The sequence below is a fragment of the Carassius carassius genome, chromosome 6, assembly GCF_963082965.1.
Source record: "Carassius carassius chromosome 6, fCarCar2.1, whole genome shotgun sequence".
In the NCBI taxonomy this organism is placed as follows: domain Eukaryota; kingdom Metazoa; phylum Chordata; class Actinopteri; order Cypriniformes; family Cyprinidae; genus Carassius; species Carassius carassius.
Genome location: NC_081760.1, coordinates 33,785,897 through 33,804,054, shown reverse-complemented (window position 1 = coordinate 33,804,054; position 18,158 = coordinate 33,785,897).

Sequence of the window (18,158 nt, the reverse complement as noted above, 5' to 3'; positions counted from 1 at the left end):
CACACACACACACAGACACACACACACACACACACACACACACACACACACACACACACAAATGTATTCAATTCAATTCAATTCAAGTTTATTTGTATAGCGCTTTTTACAATACAAATCGTTACAAAGCAACTTTACAGAAAATTATGTTTCTACAATATTTAGTAGTAGCTAGTAGTTTGTGCATGTTTGACAGGATTTTAGAAAAAAAATAAAAATAATAATAATACAAGAAGTAGTCAGCTAGACGATGAACTATCAATATTATTAATTAATCATTATTATATGATTCAGTCACACTTGTAACAATATTTGTTAGTTCTGTATCTTGATTCAGGGTTAGCATCATCTGAGGTCCTCTGAGGGTCAGCATCATCTCTTCTCAGGTGTTCTGGATCCAGACTGGAGCTTGTGTAAATCCTAGTTGAGGCAAAACATAGAAACAAAATAGAGACATTATTAGCATAGCTGCTGATCCAACAAAGTAAAATTAGTTTAACCCAAGCTAAAGAATAAAAATGCACATTTGATCAGATGCAACTACACTCACAATTTAAAAGATACATTATTCGTATGCTTGGCGAAAGATATGTGTTTTTAATCTAGATTTAAACAGAGAGAGTGTGTCTTAACCCCGAACATTATCAGGAAGGCTGTTCCAGAGTTTGGGAGCCAAATGTGAAAAAGCTCTACCTCCTTTATTTGACTTTGCTATCCTAGGAACTACCAAAAGTCCAGTGTTTTGTGACCTTAGGGAGCGTGATGGATTGTAGCGTGATAGAAGGCTAGTTAGGTACACAGGAGCTAAACCATTTAAGGCCTTATAGGTAAGTAATGATAATTTGTAACTGATACGGAACTTAATAGGTAGCCAGTGCAGAGACTGTAAAATTGGGGTAATATGATCATATTTTCTTGACCTCGTAAGGTCTCTAGCTGCTGCATTTTGGACTACCTGTAGCTTGTTTATTGACGAGGCAGGACAACCACCTAGAAGTCCATTACAATAGTCCAGTCTAGAGGTCATGAATGCATGAACTAGCTTTTCTGCATCAGAAACAGATAACATGTTTCGTAGCTTGGCAATGTTTCTAAGATGGAAGAATGCAGTTTTTGTAACATTGGAAATATGATTTTCAAAAGACAAATTGCTGTCTAATATAACACCCAGATTTCTGACTGTAGAGGAAGTAACAGTACATCCGTCTAATGTACAATGTGTTAATTGTGAGTCGAAGTTTTACAAAGACTTAAAAAAATTACTGATGTGCTGATTTAAATTTAGACAAGAATCAACTAATAATCCAGATATCTTTTAACTTAAAGGTTGAATTTTATTCACGGAACGGCAGAATAAGATTCTTTCTTTCTTTCTTTCTTTCTTTCTTTCTTTTCTTTCTTTCTATATAACAATATAGCCAAAATAATGGTTTATGTAATCCTCTGAAAGTGAAAATCTAAATTATTCTAAAAAACATGAAGCATATGACATGAAGAATTAAAATGTGAAAAAAAAGAGAGAATAGGTTATGCTTTCAATCCTTGTTATACATATAGAATCTTGATATATTTTTGATCATAAACATTTTGGCAAGTGGTTATTTGATGAAATACATCATGCTTTCAGACTTATTTATGATTATTTTATCATCTGTGGATTTGCCAGACGCAATTAATTTATCATGCCAACTTTCATGTAGTCCTACATTTCTTTTTCATTGCTTCAGTTCAGAAGCAGTGTCAGTGTGACCCCTTGGCCAGATCTACATATAGTTTGATGGAAGTTTTAGCTCATAATTCCAACACATTTTGAGACAATTATATTTCAACATGTATAATTTATTCAGTTGTTCCCAATGATGACTGTAATTAATATAAACTTTATTTCTGTTCTTCTGCGTCAAAAATCGTAAACTCAGGTCAAAAGCTTTGGCAGACTACAGTAATAAGCAACATTGCCACCTAGTGTCAGTTAGTTTTACTTAAATAGGCCTTAAACAAATGTTCCATTTAGAATTTTTCCACTATATATATATATATATATATATATATATATATATATATATATATATATATATATATATATATATATATATATATATATATATATATATATATTTGTTTTGATGTTATTTTAGTTATTTGCCTTAACGTTAATGTTCATATTATTATTACTATATTAAAATGTTCTAACTTAATAACACAAAATCATAAGTGCATCAGCTGCAACGTAAAAAATGTAAACTGAAATAACAATGTTCCTTCACAACTATTATAACTATTGTCACTAGATGGCAGTGTGGTTTTTAAAATAATTATTTGGTTTTCAAACGTGACTCACCAACTTCCTTTCACCCAATATCTGATTGCACACAAAATTAAATGTCACATGCCAAACTATTGAACTGCTCTTTAATGATAATCCCAGATCAGCCCTGGATAACTTTCCACCACTCACAGTATTTAAAGTAACCGGGACTCAGGGAATTAGCCATGACCCTAATCTTCCTGTTTTAATGACAAAAATAATGTAAGGAAAGCTTATGTTGGGAAATACCAGTCACAGGATATTTTATAAGCTACACTAAATGTTATGCCTCTTTACACAGGCCTGGAAACGATCTATACAGTTACCAAATATACAGAGATGAGTTAATAAATGTTTTTGATAGTTTGATTTAGTAGGCTACTGTATTAAACCATCAGGCTCTAATAAAAGCACAGTTGTGGTAGGCACAATTGCACACTGGACCTGATCCAAGAAGTTTTGTAACCCCTGACAGTTAAAAAACAGGAAATGAGTGCTTTTGAATCAGCTTTTTCTAAAACTGTCCTGTCCAAGCAGACAAAGTGCTCTAACACTTTCACTTCCATGTGGGTGTCCATCACCATCTAGTGAACATGAGTATACAGTGAACATGTATACTCTTTTACAAACCAAATCATAATCATTTCAAGTCTTTATGACGTCTCTATATAACAGTCTTTTTTTTCAAGTGAAACGGATGAGAAATGTTGATCAATAGTAACACTAAATTGATGAATGTTTCCATGTATCTTTCTCAATATGTTCATATTATTGTTAACATCACTGAATACATGGCAGTCTTGGGCAAAAAATACCCCTTTCTTGTCTGAAGTCCAACAAAGCCTATCTAATCTAGAGGTCTTGAATCAAAATGAAACAAGCACAGTGAGGATAAGTTAATAATGTTAAATGAAGTGTGTGTTTGTTCACAGTTATTCATGATCATTCATGTAATACAGACTCCCAGTTACTGAAAATGTTGGCATCAGATAATCATCTCACTGAACTAATTTGCTCTCCTTTACTCCTTGTCTGAGCATTTATGGGATGCGCCAGAACTTGATCTCAGCTGAATTCAGAGGAACTGCTGACATTCCAGATGGAAGAAACATTAACAAAACTGAAGAGATTTCCAAACCTCAGAAGAATATTGACCCCAAACCATAAGGGAATAAAATATTTCATAATATATCATATTATTAATATTATACAGTTATAAAAGTTATTAAATTAATTTTAAGTGGCTATGACAGGTTTAAAAATTTAATATATTAATAATGTATATATATATATATATATATATATATATATATATATATATATATATATATATATATATATATATATATATGTCTATTTCTAAAATAAACTGTTATTTTGAACCTTCTATTGTTTCTTGAGCAGCAAATCAGCATATTATAATGATTTCGGAATGATCATGTGACACTGAAGACTGGAGTAATGCTGCTGAAAATACAGCTTTGACTTACAGGAAAAAAATTATTTATTAAAATATATTCAAATAGAAAGCAGTTATTTTAAAATGTAATAATATTGCATAATATTACTGTTTTTTTAATTGTACTTTTTTATCAAATAAATGCAGCCTTGGTGATCATAAGTGCCTGTTTGTATCCCCACTAACAAAAAAAACATTCTAAAATGTTTTGTGAATGTAAAAACATTATTTCTGAATGTTGAATGGTTGAAAATAACATTTCTGTGCTAACATTTCAAAAAATTACTTTAAGATCAAATAACTTTCAATAAACATTCTTTTAATGTTACCGAAGAATGTTTGTTAATAACTTTGAGAAAACCTTGCCAGAACGTTAGCCAATGTTTTCTGTTAGCTGGGTCATAATATACCCAGTCTACAGCTTGGCACTGATGTTTCACTATTATGCACCACTCACAGTGTTTGATAATTAAAAGTTTTATTATTCTTAACTTAGGTTGAACTTTTCACTCTTGTTCATTAAATAAACCTACTTGAATAAATCCAGCTGTAAAGATGTGAAAGAATGAGTTGCAACAGCAGCCATGTTGTTGGTATGTGATTAATAGCCTACTGTTTGGATACACAAAGACCAAGTTCATCTCATCTGCGCACAAATCACATAAACATGCAATTATAGCAGCTGTTGTTTTATGTCTAATGATGCCTCAGAAACACACATCTCTTTCTGCACAGTTGGAGTCTGGACTGTGGTGATAGGAATAAAATCAGAAGTATTCCTCCTTCGGTTATAACCTCCTCCATCTAAGCTAAAGCATTTGGTGTTTCTGTTCCTACAAGCAGCAGATGGAGATCAAAGCCTGTGGATTGATCTGTTCGTATGTTGCTGGCTGCTTCATGTAATATTTATATTCTACACTGGTCTATGTATTCACTGCTCTACTGATTTGTCCATTTGAATGTTCCAGGTTTATACAATTCCACATGGTGAAGATAAAAGTGTAGACTTTCCTACCAGTCCTCCTTTCTCTTATCGTCCATGTAGGCTACGTTTTATTTATTAATCAAATTTTACATGAATGCCAATTTAAATGCAAACTGCTTGTTTATATGTCAGAATAATATTTTAGCTATAACATTACATTTAATAATTTAATATAAAGATAACTTCCGGATATAATAATGTTTTGAATCATGTTTATTGCCTGATCGAGTCATTGTGTCTTGATCCTAGCTTGTGTATCTCGTCTCTGTGTGTTCTCTGCCTGCCTTGAAGTTTACAGCCTGTCTTTGATTACCCCTCTCATCTCGCCTGGACCATAGCCAGTGTTTCAGATTTACCCTTTGGATTACCATTGTTCACTGGAGATCCACAACGTCCGTTCACTGGACTACTCTCATGTCTTGCCCTCATATACCTGTTTGCCACTGTCTGACTCTCGCCTGTTTTGACCACGTCCTTAATTAAAGCTTGCAAATGGATCTGTACTTCTCTCAGTCCATAACACTTCCTATTTACTGCACTTTGTGATTCTTGTTATTTAAACAGTGTTTACTTCGGAAAGAAACAAGCGAGTGAGTCATTCACTCAAACAATTTGTTCGCAAAGACTGGTTCATTCAGAAACATTTCACTCAGATTTTATGAGGTTAGCATCATTCCTTCAACTGATTCATTCAAAAGTGCTCTTTTATCTAAGAATGAAACAAGTGAGCGAGTCATTCAATCGCTCAAACTATTCTTTCCAAAACGCTATAGAATTATAGCATTTTGCAGACAAAGGCAACTGTTTTGCTACATGGCTCCGGCATTCTTTATATTATATTTTTTTACACAGGACAAACCTTTTTGAGAAACAACTACAGGACAAGCTGTTTGTAAAATTGATTGTTATATTCAAAGTATGAAAAAAAAGAAAAAAGTTTTCCTTTCCTTTCAAAGAGTGTTTTGGAGGTTATGCTTTCGCTGAAAAATTTCTTAGAACTTAATCATAATACAGAGAAGCAATATGAGCGCCGAGGGTCCACTGTGAATCATCACATGTTCAGCAAATTCCAGAAATACTCATCCACTGGCACAGAATTCAAGATATTCTCATCTGTCTCATTTTTACGATCCTTTACCAGAACCAAGACACAGTAACAGAGACGGTCTTGTGGTCTTAGAATGAGTTGCATCTTGAGTGATGTGTGTGTCATAGCTTAATCATTTGGCTGCTTCTCCTTCGTGTTACTCAATATTTTGCCACATGACTATAGCGTTTTCTTCCGCTATGGTCTAATCAAGATCAGTAATTTCCTGTTCTTGCCTCAATTCTGTTGAAACAGATATAAGGTTATTGTGTACTGTAATTGTACTGAGCACTAGATAGTTAATTTATGTACTTATATTTATATATATGCTCTTTGACCGCACGTCACTATTGAATTGAATTGTCCAGTTAAATTTACTGAAGAAGGCATTTTAAAGTAAATAAACTAAAATACTCAGAAAAAGCACAACGATTAATAAATATAATTATTAAAATAATAAGTAAATGTAATAAAAAGATAAAGATAATTATGTTAAATGAGCACTTTCAGGTTCAAAGTGTTAATTTAGTACAACTAAACGAAAAATACAGTCTGCAAAGATGCATTCTAGCGTTTGAAAATGAAACAGAATAAGTCTTGAGATGTGTTTTCAAAAGAATATCATTTAATTAATTAATTAATCTACTGTTGAATTTTCAGTCAATATATAATTTGAAGTCAATATAATATCAATAAAAAGACACACTGCATAACAATGGCATATATTCCGAATTTTTATTATGTTTCTCATGTCCCAATAGCTAATGTTATGAAACACACACAACAATCAAACGTTCAATACACATTTTTTTTCTGAGTAACAGATGTGAGAAGTCTTGTAATTAACACTAAACTGATCTGCTCTACCTGTTCCAAACATAACAATGAAACCATAAAGGAATATAGCAGTGACTAAATAACAGTCATTTGCCTTTTAAACATCCAAACCTAGGATCCATTGTTTGCTCTGTGGGAATATGTTTGGATGATGAAAGAGAGATGGCACAAATTCAAATCGCAATTATCTTTAGTGAATCATGTAGAAATATCACAATATTCCATCTTACTTGTTCAGACAGGAGCCAAGTTCAGTCAACTGTAGGGCAAGCTATAAGAGGATAAGACTTAAAACATGTATTATAAAACTAAAGATTAAAAATTCAAAATATATTGCACAACCCTTGGAGTGAAATAAAAATCAGATAAGCAAATACAATATTATAATGTACAACTATATAAAATATATGTATAAAATACAGTAGATTAGAGAGTTGTATAACATGTACAGCTAACACATCCATGAGACTGACCAAAACAATACAGACACATCACCACACTCTCACTAAAGCCATGGCATCCCTCTGCTTATTTTTAGTATCTTTGCTCTTAATACCAAAGGATTTAAAGTCTATAACTAGGTGGTAAATCCTGAACAGAGCACAAGACGCACTCAGCTGCTCGTGAAGCTAGTCCTCTGAGCAGAAATCTGGACCTAAACACTCAAGACATCAAGGGAACATACAGGTCAGCCTTTTCAAAGTCACTCAAACTAACTTGTTGTAGTGTGTGATTATAATTTGTACATTTGATGTTTATTATTACTTATTTGAGACAATAGAGAAGACCAAGCACGCACGCACACACACACACACACACACACACACACACACACACACACACACACACACACACACACACACACGTTTGTTTTGTGAAAAGTGGGTTCATCCCATAGGCATAATGGTTTTTATACTGTACAAACTGTATATTCTATGGCCCTACACCAATCCTACACCTAACCCTAACCCTCACAGGAAACTTTGTGCATTTTTACTTTCTCAAAAAAACTAATTCTGTATGATTTATAAGCGTTTTGAAAAATGGGGACATGGGTTATGTCCTCATCAGCCAACATGAATCTGATGATTTGTGTTGCACTTTTTTGCACCACTTTCAGGGAAAGTTGGATGTTTTATGTAGGACTTTTGATTACGAACCGACTATTTCTAATTGTGAGCAAACTCAGTCTACCCAATCATTGACTACCTTTGCCTTAACTAATCCATCTCTAATTGCTGATGTAATACAGAAATCAAATTCCTCTTCAAGCCGACTAGACCCTGCACCTACTTTTCTCCTGAAGCACTGTAGCCCTGTTATTTCTGCCCCTATCTCACACCTCATAAAAATGTCTTTCATTTCTTCCACTGTTCCTATCTCACTCAAGACTTCTGCTGTTACTCCTATTCTTAAAAAACCGAATCTGGATCCTGTAAATCTATCCAACTATCGTCCAATCTCTAACCTGCCATTTGGATCTAAAATCATGGAAAAGACTGTTTGCCTCTCAGCTGCAGTCATTTCTAGCTCGCAACAATCTCTTTGATATTTTTCAGTCTGGTTTTCGCACACGGCACAGTACAGGAACTCCACTAGTAAAGGTTCTCAATGATCTATTACTTTCTGTCGATTCAGGCAGTTTATCAATTCTTTTATTACTTGACCTTAGCTCACCTTTTCATACTATTTGTCATAAGATACTACTCTCTCACCTTGCAGAAGTTGGCATCTCAGGTTCTGCATTATCTTGGTTCTCCTCATATCTCACAGATAGGCAATACTTCATCTCAATGCACAAGTCCAAATCTCTTAGTGCCTTGCTCAAACAAGGAGTTACCCAGGGCTCAGTTCTCGGACCATTATTATTCATCCTCTATATTCAGCCTCTTGGCCAAATAATTTGTCGTCATGGTTTTAACTACCACTGTTATGCTGATGACATCCAGATATATACTGCTTGTCAACCAGATTCTACCCTGTCGATGACATCCTCATCTTCATGTGTCAATGAGTTAAAGGATTGGCTACATTTTAATTTTCTCAGTCTGAACCTGAATGAAACAGAAATTTTAATAATTGGTCCCCCATCTCTAATAAAAAATAAAACTGATGTTTCTAGCTTTGACCTTGGCACTATTTCTATTTTTCCATCAGCTACTGTTAGAAATGTAGGTGTCATTCTAGACCCATCGCTAACCTTGGATGATCACATTACAAAGCTCTCCAAAGCTACTTTTTTTCAACTACGTCGAATTGCACAACTTCTTCCTTTTCTGAGTAGAAAAGATGCAGAATCATTAGTGCATGCATTCGTTACCACTTGCCTAGACTATTTTAATGCTCTTTTCTCTGGTTTACCAGCTCACTCCATTGTTCGTCTGCAGTATATTCAAAATTCTGCTGCCAGATTATTAACTTCAACAAAAAATCTGCTCACATCACCCCTATTTTATTTAAACTTCACTGGTTGCTCCTCTTCACAATACCCCAGAGATTCTCTGTGAGGTTCAAGGCAAAGCATGTTAGCTGGCCAATCAAGCACAGTAATATCATGGTCAGCAAACCACTTTGAAGTGGTTTTGGCACTGTGGGCAGGTGCTAAAGTCCTGTTGCAAAATGAAATCAGCATCTCCATAAAGCTTGTCAGCAGATGGAAGTATAAAGTGCTCCAAAATCTCCTGGTAGATGGCTGCACTGACTTTAGACTTGATAACACACAATGGACCAACACCAGCAGATGCCACAGCACCCTAAATCATCTCTGACTTCAGAAAATTCACACTGGACCCTTGATTCTGTGCCTCTCCAGTCTTCCGCCAGACTCCAGACCTTGATTTCCAAATTAAATACTAAATTTACTCTGTTAATCTGAACATTTAATCTGAAAAGAGGTGCACGGCATTCGAGTGAACCTTTTCTTTGGCGGGTATTAAATGCGATGGATGTGGCATCACGACGTTGGAAACTGTTATCAAGTGCAAGATTACAGCTGTCTGTCATCCGATAGGGTAATCATTGTTTAATTTAGTTGAGCTTTTGGGACATTTTATTATCATGGGATACTCTGACTTCTGAACTGTAAACTATAATGAGTGAAGCAGACTCAGCTCGTGATTTGCCTGGCGCGAGCAGTTCACATGCAGTGCAGTGCTTTAATGGACATTTTTCGCCTATCTTTTTGGGTGACAGGAAAGAAGATTTTCTCCACTGGTGCAGGCAATTTGAAGTGACTGTAGAGGCTAGCGCTGATTTTGATAACACCAGGTTAGCAAAGTTTTTGCCAACTTGTCTTGGTGGTACTGCTTTTAACTACTGGGACAGTTTGCCTAGTGACATTAAGAAAGACCATAAACAAGTGAAAGAAAAAATGAAAGCTGTTTTTGGAAAGCGAGTTTAAAATTAAGACATTTTGTTGCTGGAATTTAACCTTATCTACAGCTTTGCATACATAAACAAGGTGTAGATACGTTGGATGCTGCTCTTGCATTGGCTCTGCAGATTGAACAGGCACACCAAGCCAGCAAGATACTGCTGCCGTCTCACCCGCAACAGTGGACTTCCTCAGCAACAAGAGTTTTTCCTGGATCTAACCTCAAGGTTCTTCCACAGACTTTACCTCCCTCTCCCTGCTCCACGATGTTTACAGCACTTCCTGCGGTTCACTCAGCTACATCAGGGGACTTCCAGAAACTTCAACGGACCTTGGAAAGATTGACAGAGAGAGTGGATCAACTTCAGCTAGAGGTTAACAGACAGAGGTAAGCCGGCCGACACACTTCTTCACCGGATCGACAGCATCATGGTCCTATTATATATTGGGCGCATATCTGAATGTTGCAGGTATAACGAACATTCATATACTGACTGTGAATCTTTTTATGAGTGAAGTAGACCATCATATAGAGATATGAGTGGGGACAGAGGCTATTATAAAGAACGCAGATATGAGGGCTATCGTGATCAAAGTCCTAGGATGTCACCTGAATGTGGGCAGCACTTTACAGCTCGTGATTCTCTGGATCGTGCTTCTGGTTCAGACAATGGTCGAGGCTACAGGTCATCAGATGGCTACTTAAAGCGACAGAGTCATCGGTCTCCAAGTCCTGCTCATGTGCATTTCCAGTCTCCTTCACGTGTTCGTCAGCGCCAGGGAAACTATTGGTAGTTGACAATGAAGGCCAATTGCCAACTGCTACTGACACCAGGCCCATTGGTAATGTTGTTGAACATCATGTGACTTCAGACTCTGGTCAGGCCATGACACAAAATGTGGCACTTGTCATCGAAGACACAGTAGTCCATGCATTTATTGATACTGGTGCTGATGTTTGTCTACTCCTACATTGTGTCAAAGACCCTTGGTGAAACAGTTTATACTGCTAACATCCATCTCTGGTGACACTTTAGATTCAGTGGGTACATTGTCACCGAAAATGTCACTTTGGGTAAAAGTACAGTGTCACATTAATTTCAAGTGATCAGAAATTGCTCAAAAGCACTTGTACTTGGTTGGGTCTATTTGTCTATGCACAAAATTGTGATTAACATGAAGAACATGTCTTTTCAGCTAGGTGAAGACTCCATATCCTTTATGGGTGAAGATAAGCATTCCCTTAAACTTGTCAATGTGAAAGTGTTTACCACTACGATTGTTCCTGCTCTGTCAGAGGCTGTAATCACTGCAAAACTTGCATCACCCCACACAGGTTTGCAGCCAAATGGCTACACAGGTGTGTTTGAGCCTTACTATCGTAAAGATTCTAAGATAGGGTTTGCATGGACTGTGACAAAAGCAGATAAGGGTTCAATTTATGTGAAGGTGGTCAATCCCTCTGCAGATAACAGTTCTCTATACTGTGGTACTCCAGTTGGTACTTTCCATTTTATTTCTGAGAGCGATCAGGATGGTTTTGTGATTGTTGAGAAAAGTGTGAACAATGTAAATGCTCAAAATGTGTTGGTGTCAAGTCAAGTGTCAATGCCCAAGTCACCTGTGCTGCGAGATCTCTCTAATACTGAGCTATCTGTGACACAGCAAATGAGTCTGACAGATTTGCTACTCTCTTTTTCCGATGTTTTCAGTCAGCATGATCAGGACTACGGTAGAACCAGCTTGGTTACCCACAAAATCAGGACCATAGATGATACTCCAATTTCCCAGCAAGCCTACAGGACTTCTCCTTGCAATCAAAGAAAAAATTCACAGTCAGGTAAAAAAAGCTCAAGGCACAAGATGTAATAGAGGATAGTGATAGTCCTTTACCATTACTGTTACTGATGCACACCCGCTTCATCGAATAGACGATAGTCTTGATGCTTTGTCAGGGTCTCAGTATTTTTCTACTATGGACATGTCTTCGGGTTATTGGCAGGTAGAACTATATCCAAATGATAGGAAAAAGACAGCCTTTACCACAGGGGATGGCTTGAATCATTTCAAAGTGATGCCAGTGGGCCTTAAAAATTGTCCCCCAATGGATGACATCATTTGTATGGGCAAAGATTTTGAGGATCACAAGAAAAACCTCAGAGACATTTTGACCAGGTTCAGGGGAGCAGGTCTCAAGCTTAATCCTGCGAAGTGTAATTTTTGCAAGGTGACTGTAACGTACATGGGTCTCTTGTTGGCCTGGGAAAATTGAACTTTGATATTGATCCCACGAGACGTAGAGGTCGGTGGGCTATGGAGCTTGATCCGAATAAAAGGGTGATCATCCACAAAGATGACAAGAGCCATACTAATATAGATGCAATGTCTCGTATTCCTATTCACCTTATTTTCCATGGCAACAACGGTGCAGCCATTGCACTCGTTTTGTCATCTTACTTCCAGCTGAGGGACCTGACGTACCTAAGCTAGTGGCTAGATAACAAAATGCAAATATATCAAGTATTATATGGGGGCTGCATAACAATTGTATATTAAAAAAAACAACTGCACCAACGATGTAACGAACACAATGTGAAGCACTCTGAGTGTTGTGGTGCACTTTACTAACGACTTCCCACTTTACTGTGGGAAGTCGTGGCCTAATGGTTAGAGAGTCGGACTCCCAATCGAAAGGTTGTGAGTTCGAGTCCCGGGCCGGCAGGAATTGTGGGTGGGGGGAGTGCATGTACAGTTCTCTCTCCACCTTCAATTCCATGACTTAGGTGCCCTTGAGCAAGGCATCGAACCCCCAACTGCTCCCCGGGCGCCGCAGCATAAATGGCTGCCCACTGCTCCGGGTGTGTGCTCACAGTGTGTGTGTGTGTTCACTGCTCTGTGTGTGTGCATTTCGGATGGGTTAAATGCAGAGCACAAATTCTGAGTATGGGTCACCATACTTGGCTGAATGTCACTTCACTTTTTTTTTCACTTTCACTTTCACTTTACAATTTACGTCCACCACCTAAAGAAGAGAAGCACCTGAGGAAATGGATGAAGGCACTAAATTTGAAGCACCCACCCAAGCGCTCTTATGTGTGTTCATACCATTTCATAGACGGAAGACCGACTGATGAATACCCTTACCACTAGAAATGTCTCGGCTATGATGTTCCAATAAAGATGTCATGCTGGGTGCTGAAAAGATTCGGTAAGCTAACCTTAACTTAGCTAGCTATGTGTTTGCTCGCCTAACATTAAATTTATGAAGTCCATTATGAATACATTTAAGATCAGTAACAAGCAGTTAACGAAGTACAATGGATATTCCATGATTACCATTGTCCACCTATTTATTTAATATTTATGGTAGTACAAGATATTATGGTGCATTACAATGGCTCACATTATTCCTGTTACAGAGATAGCAGGTGATAGCAGGCCAGCTAGATACATTTCTCATTCAGACCTACGTTTGAACACTACAGTTAGAGTGTGTATACTGTTTTGTTTCTAATGCATCTCTCTCACACACACACACACACTGTTCTAAGTATAGGTCCCATCATATATTAAATTTCGTGATATACAGTATTGTAAGTACTAATGCAAAAATGTTTAATTATTTCCACATAAATATCGATGACAGCTGTGAGGGTGATCAGATCCACATGCCCCTGATCTTGCTGAAAGTCATCTGACATTACCTACTGTTAATAGTTTTATTAATTAATCTTAATTTGATCTTTTTTTATCTTTAATCTCTGATTTGAAGGAATAAGTCATGTTAGGTTTGAAAGTTAATTCCAACTTGGTTTATTACATATGGAAATTAAATGGTGAAATTGTACAGGATGGTCAGTAGAAGGTGTCTCTTGCTTCCAGAAAACAACAAACACTGATCAACAAATTACAAATGATTTTAAACAACTTATATTCAATTATAAATTTTCTAAAACACAAATCACAGCCTGTTTCTTGTTTAACACAACGGATTTAAAACAACTTATTTAAAATAGTTCCAGTCTTCACCAACACCCTCTACATCTCACCCCAATTACCTAATATCCTATCCTTAACCCTAATTATTCTCATTCCTGCTTATTTACAAAGCTGCAGTTATCTTGTGGAAAGCAGCAGGTAGCCTGCCTGAAACTCATCTGACACGAGGAAGCATATACTTAAAATAAAATTTTTTTAGTCTAGCTACAGTTTTGGCACGGAATTGCTCATTGTATGGGACACGTAGCAGAACTTGCTGTGATGGAACCCAGATGAGCAGCTTACAGGCCCCTCGGCCCTGTACAGAACATGGCAAACTTAAAATACATTTCAAAGCTTTCACAGTTGTCTTATTTCAGAATCATTCATTTTTATTACACTTGACGTTTACCTACCTTATTCATTGATTAGACTTAATGTTTCACTCAGTGTACACCGACCAAATCTTACCTTTACCTTACATTTTGCATATACACTGTGCAGAATTAAGAGGCAAGTTGATTTTCGGATCATATTTTTTGGTATATTTTACCAATTCCAAACCACATCAATCTTAATAACTATTAATTTTGCATTTAATCTTTTATAAGTGATATATAATCTTTTTTGTCTCATTTTATCTGTAAAAGAAAATCTATTCATACCTGAATATATGGAGTTTTTCACTTCCAAGTTCCAGCCTCCCCCTTTTCTAATGTGTAATTTATAAATGTTCACTTACGTTACTCCACTGTACAATTACGTTATTAGACAAAATACTTAGTCTGATGATGGTCATCAAGTCAGCAGCTGTGTATGTCACAAACACATTTATGTACTTTTAAACATTTATAAATGGTGTATGTTAACAACACAAAAAAACTAACCAGCACCCACGCTGAGAGGTATAGACTGCTCGACTGGCTGGGTGCACGTTTACTTTTAAAAAGACGAAAAAACCCTTGCTGTGTAACAGTACACGACCCACTTTCTCACTATGTAAATACTGGAAGGCCTCTGTACTTTTAACATTTCTCCTTGCTGCTCCATCAACCCCTGACAGTACGAAGTAGTTAAATATATTGTACCTCTGGCTACTTCTTCATATGGTCTACCCACGTTAACCTTGACGATGGATGGGACAATTTAAAACTATTTGATCGTCGTAAGAAGTTTTCATCATACTCCCAATTTATGACAATTACAGTATTAACATTCTTTGTCATTTTGCTACAGTTATAGCTAGCTATAAACAATCTTACAACTACTGAACTAGTTACCGGACGTGCCATATGAGTTTAGCAGAAGTCGGATGACAAAATGTGGAAATGCAAAGTATTAAAAGTGGGTGGGGTGGAGTAAGGTGAATAGATTCATCTACGACTCTGACACCTCTCACACGGACAGTATCTATTCAAACAGATGACTTGCCTCTCACTTCTCAGACTGCTGTTTTTGCTGGTGTAAATGGTACAGAAAGTCAGCAGGTGGAGTCACAAATTTGTCTGACGGAATGTAAAATCCATGATGGGTTGTCTGAGTCGACTGTGCAGATGCTGTGTACCTCTTTGGATGAAGAGGAAAAGGACATTGCATACTACCAGAAAACAGAAGCTTTGCTCTCACAGGTCTATAGTTGGGTTGAAATTCAGAAGAGCCCTAATCTTAGACAAGTAAAAGTGAAATTGAGACAACTTTAGTGGCAGGTTCCCCGTATGGTGTTAAAGGGTGGAGTCTTGTGTTGAACAGCCTGTAGTGCTCCAGGTAAACCTCAAACTTATCAGGTGGTCATTCCTGATGTTCTCATTCAGGACACTTTACACTATTTGCATGGTGATCCCTGTTCTGGACACTACAGTGCTGAACGTACACTGAAAAGAGCTCAGAGTTTGTGTTTTTGGCCAGAAATGAGAAGTGCCATTGCACTTCAGCACTGAGTCATGTGAAGCTTGTGGATCTCGGAAAAAGCCTGTTCCTCATCGAAGAGCACCTCTCCAGTCTATTAGTGCTGTACAACCTTTTCAGTTTGTGTGTACTGATATCACAGAACTGCCTGACACTTCCTGTGGTAATAGGTATGTGTTGGTGGTGCAAGATCACTTTACTAAATACGTCAACGCATATCCTATGGTGGACCAAACAGCCAGTACAGTGGCACGGTTGTTGTGTGACCAGTACATGCCTGAACATGGTGTTCCAGAGGAATTGTTTTCTGATCAGAGACGTCAGTATGAATCAGAGATTTTGCAGGACATCTGTAAGAGATTAAACATTAGTAAAAAGAGAATTACACCTTACCACCCTCGTGGTAAGGGAATGGTAGAACGGTTTAATAGAATATTAAAGGATCAGTTAGCGAAGGATCTTTTTCACAGTGGTGGTGAATGGGACCAGTACTTATCTGCAGTTGTACTGTCATTTAATGCTACACCTCATTCTAGTACCGGGTATACTGCAATTTTTCTTGGCCCATGGTTGTGAACCTCATTTACCGGCACACATGTACCTTGATTCTCCATCAGATAGAGCCGTGGACACTCCACAGACTTATGGTTCAGCTCAAGTCAAACATATAGAAACTGTTTCGAGACGTGCTTAACACTAGTGCAGATCAGAGACTTAAGCAAGAGTACTACTTTAATAGGTATGCGAAATTCAGATCTTTTAAAGAGGGTGACCTGGTGTGGATGAATAATCCATGCACACAGAGAAAGAAACTTGAGCCAAAATGGACAGGACCATATCGGGTGCTTACGGTGGACATGGCAGGTATTCTTTACACAGTGTTGAATGTGAGAAATGTAAAGGCAGAACCTAACGTAGTTCACTATGAACGTTTGAAGCCCTACAGGTCTAAGTGGAAAGAATCAGCACTTACTTCTACATGGGCTGGTCAAGATAAAGATGAAAGGGTTCAGGAGTTGAGACCATTTTACACAGCTTTATCTGGGTCTGTGGGTTGGTGAAAATGAGGCTCCTGTACTCTCTTCTGTTCTTCATGTACATAGGCCTTCAGGTCACATAGCGCAAGTTCCTCAGGCCGTGCCGCAGCCACCTCAGTTGGTTGAACATACCTCCTAAGTAGGTGGGGAACCTTTGTCAAAATGTGTAGACACTCATTCAGGGCGTGTTATTAAAAGGCCTAGGAAGTTTTCTTGTAAAAAAAAAAAAAAAGATAAATGGACATAAATTGTACTTTTGTTATTGGTTTGAAGTTTGCTGTTTTTGTATGTAGGAACACTTGTATTTTCACATTATGTAATTTCTTTGTCTGCCCAAAGATCTGCGATGGAGAGAAGGTAAAAAAAAAAAAGGACCGAAATACAAGGTGATAAAATTTTTTAATGGTTACAAACTGTTTGATATTGTGTTATGACATGTCATATCTCTTATGTTAACTGTGACATTTCAAAATATGATACAAATGTCAAATATAAACAAATGTCACATTCACAAATGCAAATTCTCCAACTGTAAACCTGTCTTCTCTGTTTTCCTGAAAGAAATGGAAAACTATTTGAATGTAATCTTAGTATCTACTAATAAGAAAGCTATAAGGACTGTTAGAATTTGCTGTGCCTTTGATGATGTGTAATTTTGTTTAGATTTTGGCCCTCTTTTCTTTAGTTCTATTTTATTCTTTGTTTTTTTATGGTGAATAGTATGTGATGTATGTTTATACTTTTGTATGTTTTTGTTTTCTGCATTAATAAAAAAAAAGAAAAAGAAAAAAAAAGCTCTCGCTGTGATTTGTATGCAATACGCTGTGCATTGTATTACTAAATATGTAAATAATATTTGACCTTCGATCGTTTCAGTCTGTAAAGATGAGCTATCAGGAGACAGAGACACGGAGCGGCATCGTCTTCCTCCTACGCTTGTCCTACAGGCAGCTTGAAGTAAGCTTGTGTTACTGAAGTAACCAATAACATCGATACAAGTATTATTCATGTTATAGCATGCTACAGTTTATTGCAGGCTATTATTGTCATTCAGTAACACAAGCTTACTTCAAGCTGCCTTGAAGGACAAGAGCTCATCTTTACAGACTGAGACGACCGAATGTCAAATATTATTTACATATTTAGTAATACAAATCACAATCACGAGAGCTTACCAATATGCACGCCA